General features: G+C 39.1%; 1 protein-coding gene and 1 non-coding gene across 5 annotated transcripts in view; one reads left to right on the forward strand and one right to left on the reverse strand.

Moving 5' to 3' along the window:
- HOMER1 (homer scaffold protein 1) overlaps positions 1–19,818 on the reverse strand; it is a 165,434-nt gene that overhangs the window by 134,689 nt on the left and 10,927 nt on the right. The window lies entirely within an intron of this gene.
- Positions 4,726–4,827, forward strand: LOC123574178 (U6 spliceosomal RNA). Its single transcript, XR_006699077.2, has one exon. It is a non-coding gene; the product is annotated as a U6 spliceosomal RNA (small nuclear RNA).

The following is a 19,818-nucleotide window of genomic DNA, read 5'->3' on the forward strand; positions in this document are numbered from 1 at the left end:
AGTAAAATGAATCATTTAAAGGTAGACTGTGATAAGTTAAAGATGTATACTATAAACCCTAAAGAATCATTTAAAAAGAAGAGGTATAGTTAGTAAGCTAACAAAAGAGATGAAATAAATCATAAAAAATACTCAATCTAAAGTAACGCAAGAAAAAAGAAGGAGAGGAATAAAGAACAGACGGAACAAACAGAACATATATAAGATGGTAAACTTAAACCCAATCATATCAATAATCATATTAAATGTACATGATCTAAACACCCACAATTAAAAGGCAGAGATTAGCTAGGTACCATGGCATTTGCCTATAGTCCCAGCTACCTGGGAGGTTGAGGTGAGCTCAGGAATTTGAAGTCCAGCCTAGGCAACACTGCAAGACCCTGTCTCTTAGAAAATAAAATTAAATTTAAAAAATAAAAAATAAAAGGCAGAAATTGTCAGATTGTATATAAAACAACAACCAACTATATGACGCTTGTAAGAAAACCATTTTGAAGATCACCTTAAAAACCATTTTAAATATAAAGACACCTATAAGTTAAAAGAGGATGGAAAAAGATATACCTCGCAAACATTAATCATAAGGTCTGCCCCATCCCCAGAATGAAATCTCCACGAAGGCAGGGGCATGTGCATTTTGTTCACCTTTTGTCTCCAACAACCAGCAAGACTGCATACCATATCTGTTAAGTGAATGAAATTCTTTTAAAATGTATGGGACCTTCTACCCCACATTACTATGATTCCCAGGCTACAATGTCATCATTGCTCAAGGTTATGAAAAACTATTTCCTGTCTGAGGCCATCAACAGCTGTTCTCCTTGCTATTATCTATACCTCACTTCCGAAAGTCTATTCTCTTTTCCCTGCCCAGTCTCCTGGGGGCTGAGAAACCTGATAACCAATCTTGTTAGAAGTGTGCCAAAAGTAAAAAAAAAAAACAAAAACAAACAAAAAACACTATTACTGAGTGAAGGTGTGTTTTGCTTTCCCTGAGTAAAATAAATATATTTGGCTATTCCCTGAGAGTACTAAATATTTCTTAGTTATCATGCTTTCTTCTCAACAAAAATATTTTAAGGACCAGCTAGAAGCTTCTTGCCATGAACAGGGTGACAGAGGAATAGAAAACAGATATGCAGGTTTGGGTTTTTAAAGTATGGGGAGGGTAAGTAAAAATTCAGCTATTCCAACTGAGTTCCCCTCCCACCCCAACATTTTTATGTTTTTCTTCATCGCATCCTCACCCTAAGCTAAGGAGTAAGGCATGAAATTTAACGAGTTAAAGAACTGACTCCTGGTGTTTCTGTGTATTTGTTCCATTTTTTTCCACAAAGTTTGGAACACGCTTTCCTTAGTGCAAATGTGATTCATGATGTTTAGATTTGTAAGTAGCAACACATTTTAACATTTCAACAGGTCCAATGCTAGGTACTTAGTACATAACAGGTCTTAACACCCATGGACTTTAAAAAATTACATACTGTGGTAAGTGTTACCAAGGAAAATGAAGAGCTATGATGAGAAAGAGAGCAAACAAAGGCAATGGAAAAAAGAGGGACCTAATTGAAGTTGGTTAGTTTGCTAAAGAGTGGGAATCTGACAGATAATAGTGTTTCAGGTTCAGGTAACAGCATGTGTATGGCAAAGTACATTCCCCAAAGATGGCTGCAACAGTATCTCCTGTCCCTCTTTTAGAAAACCTTGTTATTTCCCTATCAAGAGGTAGAGTCTATGTGCTCTCTCCCCTTAAGCCTGAGTGGGCCTTTGTGACTGCCTGAACCAAAATAATGAGGCAAAAGTAACACTGTGTACTTCTTGAGTCTACATTGTATTAGGCCATTCAGCTTCTGCCTCCTCTTAGGATACTCACTCTGAAAACTCAGCTACCATGCTGTAAGGACAAGCAGCTTGCAGAAAGGAATCAAGAGGAATCAAGATCTCCACCCTAGTTGACTTCCTGGCCAAGAGTGAAGACTATCTTGCCAACCATATGAGTAATCCGTTGAAAAGTAAACCCCATAGCCCTCAGTTAAGCCACCCCCAGCCAATGCCATATGGAACAGAGATGAGCTACCTCTCACAAGTTCTGCCAAACTTGCAAATTTGTAAGCTAAATGATTGTTGTTTTAAGCCACTAAATGTTGGGATGGTTTGTCATGTTGCAAGAGACAATGAGAACGATGTGCAAAGATCTTGAGGCTGGCAAGAGCTTAGCAGGTCCAGAAATTGAAAAGTACCAGTGTGGCTGAACACAGACATAAAAAACTACAGCATCAACACCAGCAGCAACCACAACAGCTAAGATTTGGTATTTGTTATGTTATACAGGCATTGTTGTAGGTGATTGATATTCATTATTTAATCATCACAGTGTTGATACTGATATGCGTTATTTAATCATCACAATCCTACTGGTAGATACTATTAGAACATCAATTTTTGATATGAAAAAATAGAGGGACCGAGCAGTTTAGTGACTTACCCAAGATCACACCCCAACCCCAGTCTAGTACAAGAGCCCAAGCTATTAACAATAATGCCACATTGCCTCTCAAAGGACAGAATGGCATAAAATCAGGTTTAGAAAGCCAGATAAACCCCAGGTTATGCAGATTCCTATAGACTATGGTAGGAAGTTTAGGTGTCAGTTTACAAGCAGTGGAACACTATTGAGTTGTAAGCAAGGTAGGTAGTATGTAATCCATTTTATATTTAAAAGATCATTCTGGCTGCATACAGGGAAGGGAAGGGAGGGAAAGGGAGGGGAGGGGAGGAAAGAATTTCATAATGGCTGGATGAAGCTAGTAACACTGAACTTCATGATCAATCTGAACATACAAAAAGAGAAATGGCAAGACAGACATTGTTATGTGCCTCCCTGTGTAACATAACAGACAAGAAGCATACCACACCACCCATAACATATGCTTGGGAGGAAAAAAATTAAAACCTGAATCTCAGCATGCCCAGATCTAGCAACAAGTTTACCAGAAACAGAACAGAGGAACATTTTAAAGGATACCATGAGTCTGCCAAATAAAAATTGTGAAAAATTCCACAGGACAAATTGGGTAAATAAACAGCAAGAAAAGGAGGGGAAGGAGGCTGTTATAGACTAAAAGAAATCCACAAACACACCAACCAAATATAATGTGTGGACCATGTTTGAAAGCTGATTTGAATAATCCAATAGTAAAAAAGACATTGATAAGGCAACTGGGGAACTGCGATCACTTATTAGATATCAAGGAATTATTAAGTGATTTTTCTGGTATGATAATGGTACTGAAGATGTGTTTTTTTAAAGAGTCCTTATTTCTTAGTAATACACAGTCATATATTTACAGGTAAAATTATATGATGCCTAGAATTTACTTTAAAATAATCTAGAGAGGTGCAGGCAGTACAGATAAAATATGAGCCACATGTTAATAACTGTTGAAGCCAGGTGATGAATGCATAGGGGTTAATTATATAATCCTCCTTAGGTTTTTGTATACTTAAAACTTTCTGTACACTTAATACAAAGTTTAAATTTAAAACATTTTTAGAAGTCTGTTTAAGATCCCAAAATCCAACTAAGGTGAGGCTGTAAAACTCCAGCAGGAAAGATAGGCTAATGAGTAAGTATAAAACCTCCTCCAGTGTTTTGCTGTCTGCTTTAAGAACATGCAATCTGAAAGCAGACAACTATGTAAGTCAGGATGGGATTTATGAGAGGTGATTAGGCAGTGCCTTTAGCACTCTCTAGAAGAGAAGGGGCCCTGACATAGCCAAGTGGCAGGTCACGACTGATGCAGGAGATTAATGTAGTACTAGATACCCAACTCACTATCCTTATTCCTCAAGCAAGCTTCTGATTACAATCTGGATTCACTGTGGCATTTGTTTTCCTATGTGAGAATACATTTTTAATGACTTATTAATAAACTGCCATTCTAGTTTATACATCAGCCTCTTGGAGTTTTAGTATGGTAAACCAGTTCCTAGGAGTCCCAAATCAAATATCGTAAATAAGCAACTGGTAAGCTAAAAAGCCCAGTGGGCAATCTACTGACCATACCAAAATGTTGTCAGTTTTTCACCATGGACCTTTTTCTTACTGCACATCCTTCACATAGGTAATAGAGCTATTTAATATTATTTTAAAATGCATTTATAATAAATAGAAAATAAATTTCAAATGTAACAATAATAGTTACCATTCACTGAGTAGCTATTAGTACATCAGGCTAGACCCTTTGTATACATTTTACCTAAATCTTAAAGCTAGATGGGGCACATATTCTCATTTTACAGATGAGGAAAATGATGTTAAGTGACCTATTCAAGATCACACAGCCAAGAAGAGGATGGAGCCAGAATTCAAACTTAGATCTGATGGTAAGCCAAACAGCCTCTTAAAATGTTGTAGACTAAATAGATTCCTGTGGTTTCACATTGTTACCAAACCCAAAATATAATCTCTATGAGTACATGTTTAATAATGTGAGTACCTAGTGAATGCCAGGCATTCTGTTAAGAGCTGTGAGGAATACACAAAGAAGAAACGTACACAGACTCCATTCTCAAAGACAGTTCATCTAAAAAAAATCTTGTTAATAGAAGATGATTACAATATGAGTGGAAAGTAATAAATGCCATGGGGAGGTAATATAAAGCACTATGAGGATTCAGGAGAGACAGAGATTTCAAAATACGTTGAAGAAACAAACTCATGTGCTCACTTCGGCAGCACATATACTAAAACTGGAACGATACAAAGAAGATTAGCATGGCCCCTGTGCAAGGATGACACGCAAATTTGTGAAGCATATTTTTGCAAAGACTTGGAATCAACACAAATGTCCATCAGTGACAGACTGGATTAAGAAAATGTGGCACATATACACCATGGAATACTATGCAGCCATAAAAAAAGATGAGTTTGTGTCCTTTGTAGGGACATGGATGCAGCTGGAAACCATCATTCTCAGCAAACTATCGCAAGAACAGAAAACCAAATACCACATGTTCTAACTCATAGGTGGGAACTGAACAATGAGATCACTTCGACACAGGAAGGGGAACATCACACACCGGATCCTATTGTGGGGAGGAGGGAAGGGAGGGATAGCATTAGGAGATACACCTAATGTAAATGACGAGTTAATGGGTGCAGCACACCAACATGGCACATGTATACATATGTAACAAACCTGCACGTTGTGCACATGTACCCTAGAACTTAAAGTATAAAAAAAATAAATAAATAAATTTAAAAAAAAAGAAAAAAAGAAACAAACTCATAAAACAGCCAATTTTTAGTTTGACACTGTACCAATGGATTACTGTACTAAGTGGTGGACATTTCTTTTTATAAAGGAAAGAATACACGGCCAAGCAACAGAAGGCTAGGCTCTACCACCAGCTAGCAATGGGACTTTGGGCAAAGTCCTCAGTTGCCTCTTTTAAAAATAACACAGGCATCGCACCTGTAATCCCAGTTACTTGGGAGGCTGAGGCAGGAGAATTGCTTGAACCTGGGAGGTGGAGGTTGCAGTGAGCGGAGATTGCACCACTGTACTCCAGCCTGAGCGACAGAGCAAGACTCCATGTCAAAAATAAATAAATAAAAATAAAAATAAATAACACAGGCACCAATTTACAAGAGGCCATTCTGTACTTGAAAACAAAAATAAAACATTAAAAAAGTTTTAAAGGGCAGAATTTATTATCTCTAAGGTTATTTCCTTCATCTACATGAAAAATCTACTTTAAAATGTTAATATACTATTACAATTTTCTCTTCTGTTCAACTTAGACTACAACATTAAAAATTACTAAAAGAGAAAAACAGTCCCTCTGGTGTCAAATTAGTACATTTATTGCATAGATGCTACATTTTTTAGGTGAACTGAAATTTCACTCTGATGCTTAGAATCCTCCAGAGATTCCCAAGATCTATAAAGACTGACTCACAGAGGAGACATATGAAGTCCCCTGGCACAACTTGACTTGTAACCTCTAGCAGAAACTGGCTAGGTAAGAGGTCTAGGTTGCATGCCTGTACTCAGCCTGAGGCAGCTAAAGGTCATGGTGATGTCAATCACTGCAAATATAACTTACATGAAAATGCTATCTTACAAGGGCAGGGATTTCCTATTATGTCTACTGCTGTCATACTTCCAACATTTAGGCACACAGTAATTACTCAGTAGACATTTGTTAAATGAATTTATAGACAAGGCAATCCCTGCCCTCATGACACTTATAGTCTAAACTAATGCTACCATAAGAATTTAGAAACATATTTTTAGGTATTATGAGCTTGTTTTATTTATTTTTTTAATTAACTTTTCATATATTAAACCCCAGTCTGAAGAAACTGACAATATCTGACCTTGAAGTTTCCCATAAGTGGTAAACAGGTTTAATAAATAAGACCAAATCAGATATTTAAATACTTTTCTGTACTCTAACCAGTAAGATGACTTACCTATACAAAGGAGTTTTCATAAAAACAATATTACTTAACATATCTTATAAAATTTATAACAGTAGAATTAGTGATTACTCATCATAAATAACATTTAAAACTCAAATTGCTTACTGAGAATTAATATTTTGATGGCTCTATCGCAGCCCCTAAAATCAGCATAATATTTCAAAAGAATCCATGAAGTCAGAACGTTAAATAGATAAACTTGTTGAGCACAGTGGCTCATGTCTGTAATCCCAGTACTTTGGAAAGCCAAGGTGGAGGGATCGCTTGAGGCCAGGAGTTCGATTCCAGCCTGGCCAATATTGCAAGACCCCATCTCTACCAAAAAAACCCACAAAAACAATTAAAAAAAAAATTAGCCAGGCATGCTGGCACAAGCCTGTAGAACCAGCTACTTGGAAGGCTGAGGCAGAAGAATCCCTTGAGCCCAGAAGTTGAGGCTGCAGGCTGAGTGACAGAGCAACACCCTGTCTCTAAATTAGATAAGTAAATAAATAGATAAATAGATACTTGGAAATACAATACAGGAGAAGAAAGGGAAAACAAAAACTTTTAAGTGGATTTTGATTGGAAGGGAACAGATATATTCCATAAAATTATTTTTGGCCTTCAGTAGTACCAAAGCTTTAAAAAAAAAAAAAAAAAAAAAAAAAGCAAGCTTTTCATGTTCTTTATTTAGAAGTTAAAGAATTACAGGTCAGGTGCCAGTGGCTCACGTCTGTAATTCCAGCACTCTGGGAAGCTGAGGTGGGTGGATCACTTGAGTTCAGGAGTTCAAGACCAGCCTGAGCAACATGACAAAATGTACCATCTCTACAAAAAATAGCCGGGCACAGTAGGGTGTGCCTGTAGTCCCAGCTACTTGGTGGCGAGGCAAGAGGGGAAGTAGGAGGCAGAGGATCACTAAAGTCCCGGAGGTTGAAGGTGCAGTAAGCCGAGACTGTGCCACTACACTCCAGCCTGGATGACAGAGCGAGACTTTGTCTTAAAAAAAAAAAAAGGAGTTAAAAATTAAAATTCAGTTGAGTACTAGAAATGTAACTGAATACTCACCCTTCTTGCTTGGGCTCTCTTTATGTTGAAAATCAGCCTGTGTCGCATGTGCTGTCATGAGTTACTGTGATACTGGCAATATATGTTTGGGGAATAAATGAAAGGTTTTCCTTCCATCTCATTTTCTTGTTAACTAATGACTACTATCACAGCAGTTCTGGAACTGCTTAGTCAACTGGTTGTTTTCCTTATATACGAAATAAAGTAAAATGTAGCAAAAAACCAGAAACCCATAGTTAACAATAGCTATGAGTTATTGAGAAGTTACTATGTGCAACAAACACTTTTAACAAACTTATTAAGCAAACTTGTTTATTTTAATCACTTCATCTTCATAATTGTATCCCCATTTTACAGATGAGGAAACTGAGACACACAAAACTTAAGTACCTTGCCCAAGATTATGGAGCTAATAAGAGGATCACTAATTTAAATGTAGCCACTACCTGGCTCTAGAGACCTCACTTGATTGCTAAGTTCTGCCTGTGCTGTATCATGCTACACTTTACCATAGTCACAGCTTTTGTGGCCTAAATCCCTATCCCAAAGTTTAAAAAGTCTTCTAAAGGATCCAGTCCAATCAATTTAGAGCTTGATAATGAAGTTATATAACAATGCATAAAGTAAACTTCATTTCATGTTGAGGCGTCTGTCTTTTAACCACTTCTGCCATTTAACAAATATTGCTTGATTTAGTTAAACGCATTCTATCATGAAAGTCCCCATATAAAAAAAAAAAATCCACTATTGAGGCTGTAATAGAATTAGTACAGGGGTACAGTTACTTTGGGTGAAACTACTTTGACTGAAAAGTATACCCTGTCTAGAAAGACTAAAAATATTTATCAAGAATAAGGAAGATAAGATAACTTCTGAAACTGTTTCCAAAATAATAATATACTGAATTCTCAGTAAGAATCAGAACAATGTTTAAGTGCTTACACCAATCAATTAACTTCTGTGACTTTCCTAGGTATGAAAGAAGGAAAAAAAAAACCCACCTTATTAAAGAATCCCTATGCACTTTGGTTCACACGAGCGCAAGTGCTTTGTATGTGGTATGTGTACTGAGCAGTAGTAGAAAATGAGAATATAAATATTAAATGCAGTCCCAGCCCTCAAAAGACTTCTAAGACTTTCCATACGACTTGGCTTCAGGATGTTTTCCACAGAAAAGACATCGAATGTTTAAAAAATTGGTGACATTTTGGAAAACTTAATAATTATTAGGTTGGTTTTCTAAGATAAGAGATGTTCTCTATAGAAGGAAAAGGGCCGCTAAGGGGAAAAAAGTGATACATATATTAAAATAACAGAATAGAACACTACAAAAATGGGATATACCCACTTCTTGCTTTATTTTCAGCAAAATGAAGAAAATGAATTTTTTTTTTTTTTTAAAGACAGAGTCTCACTCTGTTGCCCAGGCTGGAGTGCAGTGGCACGATCTTGGCTCACTGCAACCTCCGTCTCCCAGGCTGAAGCAATTCTGGTGCCTCAGTCTCCCAAGTAGCTGGAATTACAGGCATGCGCCACCACACCAGGCTAATTTTGTATTATTAGCAGAGATGGAGTTTCGCCATGTTGGCCAGGCTGGTCTCGAACCCCTTGACCTCAGGTGATCGCCTGTCTCAGCCTCCCAAAGTGCTGGGATTACAGGCATGAGCCACCGCACCTGGCTTGAAAATGAAAACTCTTTTAACACACTCTGCTAACCCTTCTAACTCTACTGTGCTCTTCAGGTACAATAATAACTGGATTTAGACAGCTTTAAGAACACCAGAATGTGTGGCTTCTAATCTCAGCTGGGACCTTTAAGTTACCCAGCACTGTCTCCCACTCTTCCCTCTATTCCCAAGGCTCTGACAACCTTTACATCCCCACACTTCGCAGATGGCCCTGCCTTTTATCATTCACTGGAATGAAGCTCCATGAAGGCAAGGCTCTTTGTTCACAGCTCTCGTAAACTTAGAACACTGCCTGACACATAACAGGTAATCAATGTTTGTTAAATGAATGAATGAACAGAACAAACAGAGGCCATCAGCTAAGGAATTCCCTCAGTCTCCTGTTTTAACCTACAAACTAGTCATATCGTTTCCTTCAGTCTAGGAGGACAATATTCCTCCTACTGAAGGTTAACTCCTCCACCTGTGCTCCATATTGCATTCTCGCCCATCTCTTTCTCAATAATTATCCCTTTCTACTCTAATATTTTAAATACACCTTGCCATGGACTCCTTTGCCAGATCCTAAAAATAATGCTTAATCCCATTCTGTAAGCAAAACCAAAAGAATTTCCTGAACCCTAGAGCTTGCTGAAGCTACTATTTCAAAGATGCTTGGTCTTAAAGGAGAAGCAGACACATTTCTAGTGTCTGCTCCTCATCCTTCAACACCTTCAATTCATGGTAATTTGATTTCCACCCTAGACTTCTCAAATTCAAGGTAAGATTGTTAAAGGACCATAACTTACCCAATCTAATTATTTCTTGCCTCATTTGATGTTTCTGCTACATTTGATCCTGGCTACTACTCATTTCTTGAAACTCACTCCCTTTCTTGGCTCTTTTGACACTATTTTCACCTGATGGCTTTCTCAGCTGCCCCTTAAATGACTATTCCCAGAGATGCCTGATCTACTATATAAACACCCTGCATGAGCTCATCCACATTCACAGCTCCAACCAAAAATTATATATTCTGACTCCCAAAACTCTATCCCCAGCCCAGTTCTCTTTTCCTGAATACTAGACCAACAATATCCAATTATAAAGCATTCCCACGTGGTTGACCACAAATATCTCAAGGTTCCTTCAATTTGTCATCTCACCTTGCTACAAACTTGTTTCTCTACTCTTGGTTCCCTTTATCAACTAGTGGCTGACCAAGGCAATCTCTTTTACCTCAAAATATCTATCTAGATCACTGTCAACTCCTATAGACATTACTACTTAAATCTCTTGAATTCAAGCCCTGTTCTACTCGGTTTTAATTCAAGCCATTATTTTTGACTAAATTGCTGCAATTAACCTATCTTGCAATTGAGTGTCTCAGCTGGGTGCGGTGGCTCACACCTGTAATCCCAACACTTTGGGAGGCCAAGGCGGGTGGAACACTTGAGGTCAGGAGTTCCAGACCAGCCTGACTAACATGGTGAAACTCTGTCCCTACTGAAAAATACAAAAATTAGCCAGGCATGGTGGCGGGTGCCCGTAATCCCAGCTACTCCGGAGGCTGAGGCGGAAGAATCGCTTGAACCCAGGAGGCAGAAGTTGCAGTGAGCCGAGATTGCGCCGTTGCACTCCAACCTGGGCAACAAGAGTGAAACTCAGTCTCAAAAAAAAAAAAGTGTCGCTGAGACACCCAAGCATTTCTTTCTTTCTCTCTCTCTGTCTCTCTCTCTCTCTCTCTCTCTCTCTCACACACACACACACACACACACACACACACACACACACACACACCCCTGCCTTCTCCAAGTCCAAAAATTCCTCTATATTGCAGCCTGAGTAGTTGATCTAAAATGCAAGCATGGTAATAACTACCAACTTAAAATTGTTCTATTGCTCACCATTACTTAACAGCTTCTAAAGCTGTTTGCAGGAAGAAGTTACTATTCTCCATCATTTCTATTTTTATATGTTTTATTATATACACATTAAATATGTATATTTATATATTAATACAGAGAGTACATGTAATTTTATAAATATACACATATGAAGGAAGATGTTCAAAATCTTTGATATGGGTACTGCATCAAAAATATTTGAAGATAGCCGGGCGCGGTGGCTCATGCCTGTAAACCCAGCACTTTGGGAGGCCGAAGCAGGTGGATCACGAGGTCAGCAGATCGAGACCATCCTGGCTGACATGGTGAAACCCTGTCTCTACTAAAAATACAAAAAATTAGCCGGGCGTGGTGTCGGGCGCCTGTAGTCCCAGCTACAGGCAGAAGAATGGCGTGAACCCGGGAGGCGGAGCTTGCAGTGAGCCGAGATTGCACCACTGCACTCCAGCCTGGGTGACAGAGTGGACTCTGTCTCACAAAAATAAATAAATAAATAAATAAAATTTTTGAAGACCATTACATTAATCTAGAGGAAGAGTACAATCCTCTTAACATGACATAGTCATGATCTGGCCTCTATCCTTCTAGTCACATCTCCCTTAACTACCTTAACTTTCCAATTAGCGTAATTCACCTCTGAAGCTTTACCCATGCCACCTCTCCGCCTAAAATACCCTAACAACCACTCATACATCTTCCCCTCCCCCAACTCTTATTTGTTCATGACTGGCTATGTGAAGCTTTCTGACCTTCCAAGGTAGAGGTGGGCACTTCTTTCTCTGTGCTACCAAACACAACATACATCTCTATTACAGCACTTAAATCACAGTACTGTAATTTCTTGTTTACATGGCTATCTACTCATCTTTGTACTGCCAGTGCCTGGCATGACTCACGACATAAATTAAGTGCTTACTGTTTTTTACAAGTGCTCATGAGGCACAGTGTTAGGAGACAAACTGTAGCAATACCTTAGTTACCTGACACAGCTGAGTCAGTGCTCTCTTTTCCTTAGGTTTGGGTTAATCAATTTTAAGTTTTTAATTTTAAGATATGCTTACATCATGCATTGGATTTTCAGGTGTTGGTTACAGGGAGAGATTTTTAGAAAGCCAACACTTTATCATCCACCAAATTCCAATCAATTAACTGTCAACAGTGTCAACACATTCCGACACTGTTCTGAAAGATGCCTTATAGAAATTCAAAACCTAAGGGCTCAGTGATTCTGGTCAAACATGGCAAATTAATTATACTCATTTATCTTCCTTTTCCAAAATTCCACTAAAATGAAAGTGAAGGGGGGAAAAACAAGGTATAAACCTATAACACCAAAGACTGTAAAAAGCAGCAGCAGTTCTTAAGTAACTTTAATACAGTTTTCAAAATGTATTAAAGATGGAAAATAGAAGGAATGGTGCCTGGTTTGACAAAACCAAGGAAACTATAATAAAAGTGCCTGCAAAGAGGGAACTAAGTGAACAACCTGCTGGCTAGAATTTAGAAGCAAAGGGACTGCAGAGGAGGTGTGAAGTATGTGACTGAAATGGAGGAATTGACTGAAGGTTTAAATAACAGAGAAATGAGACTCCCACCCCTTCCCACAGTGAATCAACTACCTTTTCCAATAGCAGAAGACAGGAGTGGGGCCTAAAATAGGAGCACCAGGAGAAAGGCTGCAAACAGAACCTTGTCCCCGCAAAAATCTTCCCATTCTGACTTTCAGATTACAGCAGATGATAAGCCTCGGAGGTATATAACAGAAGAATATACTTACCTTGCTCTCAGAATGTTAAGATTAGAACTCTACACTGGAAGATTCTCCTCTAAAGAAAATGAAAAGTGTCATAGAAAAACTTAAAATCTTAGACAACAGACCTCCCCAAACTTGGGAACCAACCAAAAAATTTAGGCCAGTTCACCACCTAAATATCTAAGTTGAAGTCCAACCAGTGACAGGCCTCACTGATTCACAAAAAGCTTTTAATCACCTTTTTAGTATCATACACAGCTGAGGCTCACCAGATATTCCAGAATAGTTTCCAAAATGAAATAAGAAACTAAACCAACAAAAAGGAACACAAAAGAAAGACAATTTAGGGAATAGAAAAATTTCAGGCCAGGCACAGTGGCTCATGCCTGTAATTCCAGCTCTTTGGGAGGCGGAGGTGGGTGGATCACTTGAGGCCAGAAGTTCGAGACCAGTCTGGCCAAAATGGTGAAACCCCATCTCTACTAAAAAATACAACAATTAGCCAGTTGTGGTGGCATGCACCTGTAGTCCCAACTACTTGCGAGGCTGAGGCAGGAGAATTGCTTGAATCCAGGAGGCTGCAGTGAACCAAGATCACACCACTGCACTCTAGCCTGGGTAACAGAGTGAGACTTTGTCTCAGAAAAGAAAAGAAAGGAAGGGAAAGGGAAAGGGAAGGAAAGGAAAAGAAAAGAGAAAGAAAGAAACACGTAGGCTTCAACACCACTGGACAAACTTAAGGATATCTAGACAAAATAGATAACTTAGAAGTAAGATTTCTTCCAAAAGCAGAAAACTTCAGAAGTCAAAGCAGTACCTGGTAGTTTAAAAAACAATACATTCAGAAATATCAAAAAGCGGAACTCTGACCAAGAAATGGGCATAACTGTTACAAGTAATCAGGTTTAAAAAGATTAGAGACCAGTTTCAAGTTGTCTTGGATATTTTTGCTTATTAAAAAATAGACAGGGCTGGGTGCAGTGGCTCACACCTGTAATCCCCGCACTTTGGGAGGCTGAGGTGGGTGGATCACCTGAGGTCAGGATTTCGAGACTAGCCTGGCCAACACAGCAAAACCCAGTCTCTACTTAAAAAAAAAACAAAAAAAAAAAACAAAAATTAGCCAGGTATGGGGGTATGCATCTGTAATCCCAGCTACTCAGGAGGCTGAGACAGGAGAATCATTTGAACCCGGGAGACGGAGGTTGCAGTGAGCCAAGATCGTGCACTGCAGCCCAGGAGAGAGTAAGGCTCTGTCTCCAAAAAAAAAAAAAAAAAAAAAAAAGACAGCTTACTCAAGTTCTTCCCCCTTAGTTCAAACTTAGTTTTTGCAACTTCAAAAGGAAGGGGCAGCAAGCAAGCAAGCATGCTTTAGGAGTCACTGAAGCTTTTGAATGGACAAAAGTTTCTCACATTTGATTTGTAAGCTGCATTTATCAAATGCAGTCACTCTCAAAGAAGTTCCCTGGACCAGCAGCATCAGCATGCCCTGGGAATCTGTTAGAAGAGCAAATGCATGGACCCTATTCCTAGACCCACTGAATCAAAAACTCTGGGGGTAAAAGAAGTCCAGCAATCTGTGTTTCTTTTTAACAAGGCCTCGAGGTGATTCTCATGCAGGTTCAAAATTGAGAACCACTGATCTAATAAGCATTTCTGCCACTGTCACACTAGATGCTGATGCTCTGGTCTTCCTTCTTCAGTCAAGAGTTAAAGCATTTCCAGGCCAGGTGCAGTGGCTCACCCCTGTAACCCCAGCACTTTGAGAGGCCGAGGAGGGCGGATCACCTGAGGCCTGGAGTTCCAGACCGGCCTGACCAGCATGGAGAAACCCCGTCTCTACTAAAAATACAAAATTAGCCTGGTGTGGTGGCGCATGCCTGTAATCCCAGCTGCTCGGGAGGCTTAGGCAGGAGAATCACTTGAACCCAGGAGGCAGAGGTTACAGTGAGCTGAGATCGTGCCATTGTACTCCAGCCTGGGCAACAAGTGTGAAACTCCGTCTCAAAAAAAAAAAAAAAAAAAAAAGAGTTAAAGCATTTCCAAACTGCCTGTATCTGACCTACATTAGAGTATCACAGTTGCTAGTAGGAACTCAAAAAATGTTTGCTGAATAAGGGATCAGGCTTCAGATATCTTTCTTTGGCCAGAGGGTTTTAAGAATACACTGGATATCTATGTTTTTAGGCAGGATCTCTTCTCTTCACTTTCCTACAGTCCCCACCAGTCGCTACTGTCTTCTACCTCATACTATCATACATTTTTCTGGTCAGCCAATGACAGCATAAGAGTTTGAAAGCTCTGGGAAAAATAATTCCAAAAAAAAATTTTAAATATGGATGCAATATGGTCCAATCTTCTCTTACAAGTGAGGAAATCAACAACTTACAACTACCTTGGGATGATTCAGAAATTGTACAATATGCTACAATTGGTCCTTCTACTTGCAGGTCTCCAGTTTGTTATTTTTGTTTGTTTGTTTTTTTTTTGAGACAGAGTCTCGCTCTGTCGCCAGGCTGGTGTGCAAAGTGGCGCGATCTCAGCTCATTGCAATCTCTACTTCCCAAGTTCAAGCAATTCTCCTGCCTCAGTCTCCCAAGTAGCTGGGACTACAGGCGCATACCACCACGCCCAGCTAATTTTTGTATTTTTAGTAAAGATGGGGTTTCACCATGTTGGCCAGGATGGTCTTGATCTACTGACCTTGTGATATGCCCACCTCGGCCTTCCAAAGTGCTGGGATTACAAGAGTGAGCCACCGTCCCCAGCAAGGTCTCCACGTTTAAGCCCCAGGAAAAATGTTTCAAGATAGCATCTCAAGCTTTCTTTTTCCGGTCTGAATTCTTTAGAAAACTAGAGCCTGCCTATGTATTATGTAAATAGATGCATAAGTATTCCAGAGGCTCATGTGCCCAATAACTACAAAGGCAGTTAACAAGGCCGACTGATGGCATTTACATGTTAATATCAACTTTGAAAACTCTATACCAAAAACATGTAATAACAAATCATTTACGAGAAGTACTTAAATGTATTCAAAATACAGTTGACCCTTAAACATGGATTTGAACTGCAGCAGTATACTTACAATAATGTTTTACAACTGATTTTTTTAAATAAATGTATTAGAAAAATTTTTGGAGATTTGCTATAATTTGAAAAAACTTACAGATTAACTGCATAGCTTAGAAATATTGAAAAAATAGAAAAAGGCATTATGAGTGCATAAAATATGTAGATTCTAGTCTATTTTTTCATTTGCTACCATAAAATATACACAAATCTATTACAAAGAGTTAAAATTTATCAAAACGTAGGCAAAAACTTACAGACCATACATGGCACATCTAGAAAAATGCAAATACACAAAAAGATGCAGTATTACATCATCACGTAACATTAACTAGTATATACTGTTCTACTGTAATAATTTGTAGCTAACTCCTGTTGCTATTGCAGTGAGCTCAAGTGCTCTGAGTGACTGCTTAAAATGCCACAGTAAATTGTGTATCACAACAGTAAAATCACGGTTCTTGCATATTTTTCATCCTTTTTAGTGCAATACTATAAACTTTGAATAACACCATGAGACCCATATGAAGTGCCACTAGTGATGCTGGAAGTGCTCCCAAGAAGCAAAGTCATGCTATTATAAGAAAAAGCTGAACTGCCTGATATGTGCTACAGATTGAGGTCTGCCGGTGTGGTTGCCTACCATTTCAAGATAAATGAACCCAGAGTAAGGACCATTGCAAAAAAAGAAAAGAAAATTTGTGGAACCATCTCTGTAGCTATACCAGCAGGTACAAAAACCTTGCACTTTTTGCAAAATACCTTTTTTCTCATATTGAAAATGCAGCTTCTATGTAGGTGAAGGATTACTATTAAAAAAAAAAACCATAGCTATTTAATATGAATCGAGAAAAAGCAGTTTTTTGATAACTTAAAGCAAAAAGAAGATAAAGGATCTAAAGCTAGAGAATTTAATGCCAGGAAAGGATGGTTTGATAATATTAGAAGAGCTTTGGCTTAAAAAATGTCCAGATAACAGGAAAAGCAGCTTCTGCCCACTAAAAGGTAGTAGATGAGTTCCTAGATGCCATTAGGAAAATCATTGAGGAGAAAGGATATTTGTCTGAACAGGCTTTTAATGCAGATGCCTCTGCTGCCACAGATGGCAAAACCAATCCCTCCTCTTCCTCAGCCTACTCAGTGTGAAGACAATGAAGATGAAGACCTTTAAGATGATTCACTTCCATGTAATAAACAATAAATATGTTTTCTCTTCCTTTTCTTTTGAGACAGAATTTCTCTCTGTCACCTAGGCTGGAGTGCAATGGCATGATCTCAGCTCACTGCAACCTCTGTCTCCCAGGATCAAGCAATTCAGCCTCAGCCTCCTGAGTAGCTGGGACTACAGGCGTGCGCTACTACACTCGGCTGATTTTTGTATTTTTAGTAGAGATGGGGTTTTGCCATGTTGGCCAGGCTGGTCTCAAACTCCTGGCCTCAAGTGATCCACCTGCCTCAGTCTCCCAAACTGCTGGGATTATAGGCGTGAGCCACTGCACCCAGCCGTGTGTGTGTGTGTGTGTGTGTGTGTGAGAGAGAGAGAGAGAGAGAGAGACAAGGTCTGACTCTATTACCTAGGCTGGAGTGCGGTGGCAGGATCTCAGCTCACTGCAATCTCCGCCTCCCAGGCTCAAGCCATCCTCCTACCTCGGCCTCCCCAGTAGCTGGGACTACAGGTGTGTACCACCATAACTGGCTAATGTTTGTATTTCTGTAAAGACTGGTTTTCACCATGTTGCCCAGGCTGGTTTCAAACTTGTAAGCTCAAGCCATCTGCCTGCCTGGGCCTCCCAAAGTGCTGGGATTACAGGCGTGAGCCACTGCGCCTGGCTCCTTATGATTTTAATAACACTTTCTTTTCTTTAGCTTACTTTATTGTACAAATACAGCATATAAAACATATAACATACAAAATATGTGTTAATCAACTGTTTATGTTATTGATAAGGCTTTCCAGTCAACTGTAGGCTATTACTAATTAAGCTTTGGGAGAGTCAAAAGTTAAATGTGAGTTGGTGGGGCAAGTAGTACCTCTAACCCCCACCATGTTCAAGGGACAATTGTATAATGTATTGTGAGTTAATCAACTGTTTATGTTATTGATAAGGCTTTCCAGTCAACTGTAGGCTATTACTAATTAAGCTTTGGGAGAGTCAAAAGTTAAATGTGAGTTGGTGGGGCAAGTAGTACCTCTAACCCCCACCATGTTCAAGGGACAATTGTATAATGTATTGTGGGAGACTTACTTACACTAAAATTAAAATGCAGCTTTTTTCAGTACCATCTAGAAGGAAAACAACATACATTTAATAAACTCATCTATAAGAAACTAAGTTTGCAGTAAAATTAAGTCTTTGTAAACCACTATAAGGACTTAGAAACCCTTCTCCAAATGAATCTGTATCTATGTAAGCATTCACTGAGGAACACCTGTTCTAATGGCAAGAGCCCCAAGGAGCTGGGGGATCCAGCACATGATCTGCCATGTCAAAGCTGCATAACCTCCCATAGTCACAGTTTCCCTTTGGGCTGCATCTCCTTCTCCACAAAAAGTACAGTTTAGTGCTAATACTCTAATAACTGACAAGAGAAATACTCCTTACACTTAAACAAGTTTTGCTGGCACTAGAGTAACTGCTTCTTTAGCTAATCTTGAAAAGAATGAGATAAAATTTGAGATAAAGCTAAAATTGATAAAAATATCTGTAAGTATCCAGATGTAAGAACAGTGACTGGTCCTGGTAACTTTTTTTTTTTGAGACAGAGTCTGGCTCTGTCACCAGGCTGGAGTGCAGTGGCGCAATCTTGGTTCACTGCAACCTGTGCCTCCTGGGTTCAAGCAATTCTCCTGCCTCAGCCTCCCAAGTAGCTGGGATTACAAGTGTGCACCAGCAAGCCCAGCTAATTTTTGTATTTTTAGTAGAGACAGAGTTTCACTATGTTGACCAGGATGGTCTCGATCTCTTGACCTGGTGATCCGCCTGACTTGGCCTCCCAAAGTGCTGGGATTACAGACGTGAGCCACCGCGCCCTGCCAGTCCTGATAACATTTTACTGTAATCAACATTTTTTTTTAAACCCTCACCCTTAAAACCCAAGAGAAGTTCTCTTTTTAATACCCTTACCCTTAAAACCCAAGAGAAGTTCTAAAACTTAATATGTTCATTATAGAGAAACTACAAGATTCAGAAAGACTAAAAAACAAAATTTTACAATCTTATCTCCCAGAAATAAACATGGTAGCACTTTCATGAGTCTCTTTCAAACATTTTTATGCATACACAGAATTTTATATACTTGAAGTCATTCAGAACATACAATTTCGTATCCTGATTTCTAACTGACCACTGTACCATCTTTGAAAACATTCTTTGGGATAGCTTCTACCACATGAAGAGCCTATAATGTAACATCCTAGATTTTACACTGATTACTCAGAATATACAGTTAACCCTTGAACAATTTGTGAGTTAAGGACACTGACCCATGCTCAGTAAAAAATCTGCATGTAACTTTTGACTCCTCAAAAATTTTACTCATAACCTATTGTTGACTGGAAACCTTATTGATAACATAGTCAATTAACATATTTTGTGTATGTATTATATACTGTACGCATACAATTAAGTAAGCTAGAGAAAAAAACATGTTATTAAAAAAATCAGGCCAGGCATGGTGGCTCACGCCTGTAATCCCTACACTTTGGGAGGCTGAGGCAGACAGATCACTTGAGGTCAGGAGTTCGAGACCAGCCTGGCCAACACGGCAAAATCCTGTCTCTACTAAAAATACAAAAATTAGCCAGGCGTGGCTGCATGCGCCTGTAATCCCAGCTACTCAGGAGGCTGAGGCAAGAGAATCACTTGAACCCAGGAG

Source organism: Macaca fascicularis, chromosome 6 (genome assembly GCF_037993035.2).
Source record: "Macaca fascicularis isolate 582-1 chromosome 6, T2T-MFA8v1.1".
Lineage (NCBI taxonomy): Eukaryota > Metazoa > Chordata > Mammalia > Primates > Cercopithecidae > Macaca > Macaca fascicularis.